We start from the raw sequence: 975 nt of genomic DNA on the forward strand, positions 1-975 counted from the left end.
CTCAGGATCATAATCTTCTTCTTCAGATGAAGCGTCCTTAGTACTGCCTAGTGCAGCTTACATTCCACACAGACTTTGAAAAATCATATTGACTTGCTGAGTCAATATTTTGTTCTGAGCCAGTATGGCATTCAGAGTATCAATCTCATGAACTCCTTTCTTCTGATTCGTCCCATTGTTCACAGGATTCCTTTCAGAAGTGTACATGAATTGGTTATTTGCAACCATTTCAATGAGTTCTTGAGCTTCTGCAGGCGTCTTCTTCAGATGAAGAGATCCTCCAGCAGAGCTGTCCAATGACATTTTGGACAGTTCAGACAGACCATCATAGAAGATACCTATGATGCTCCATTCAGAAAGCATGTCAGAAGGACACTTTCTGATCAATTGTTTGTATCTTTCCCAAGCTTCATAGAGGGATTCACCTTCCTTCTGTCTGAAGGTTTGGACTTCCACTCTAAGCTTACTCAATTTTTGAGGTGGAAGGAACTTTGCCAAGAAGGCATTGACTAGCTTTTCCCAAGAGTTCAGGCTTTCTTTAGGTTGTGAGTCCAACCATATCCTAGCTTTGTTTCTTACAGCAAAAGGGAATAGCATAAGTCTGTAGACCTCAGGGTCAACCCCATTAGTCTTGACAGTGTCACAGATTTGCAAGAACTCAGCTAAAAACTGATGAGAATCTTCCAATGGAAGTCCATGGAACTTGCAATTCTGTTGCATTAGAGAAACTAATTGAGGCTTAAGCTCAAAGTTGTTTGCTCCAATGGCAGGGATAGAGATGCTTCTCCCATAGAAGTCGGGAGTAGGTGCAGTAAAGTCACCCAGCACCTTCCTTGCATTGTTGGCATTGTTGTTGTTTTCGGCTGCCATGTCTTCTTCTTTGAAGATTTCTGTTAGGTCCTCTACAGAGAGTTGTGCTTTAGCTTCTCTTAGCTTTCGCTTCAAGGTCCTTTCAGGTTCAGGATCAGCCTCAAC

At 42.3% G+C, this 975-nt stretch overlaps 1 non-coding gene across 1 annotated transcript; it reads left to right on the forward strand.

Annotated features, from left to right (window-relative positions):
• Window positions 1-357: 357 nt before the first annotated feature.
• On the forward strand, window positions 358-465 carry LOC130971567 (small nucleolar RNA R71). The gene has a single exon (XR_009082780.1). It is a non-coding gene; the product is annotated as a small nucleolar RNA R71 (small nucleolar RNA).
• The last annotated feature ends 510 nt before the right edge of the window (window positions 466-975 follow it).

This window comes from Arachis stenosperma, chromosome 3 (genome assembly GCF_014773155.1).
Source record: "Arachis stenosperma cultivar V10309 chromosome 3, arast.V10309.gnm1.PFL2, whole genome shotgun sequence".
NCBI classification, from domain to species: Eukaryota; Viridiplantae; Streptophyta; class Magnoliopsida; order Fabales; family Fabaceae; genus Arachis; species Arachis stenosperma.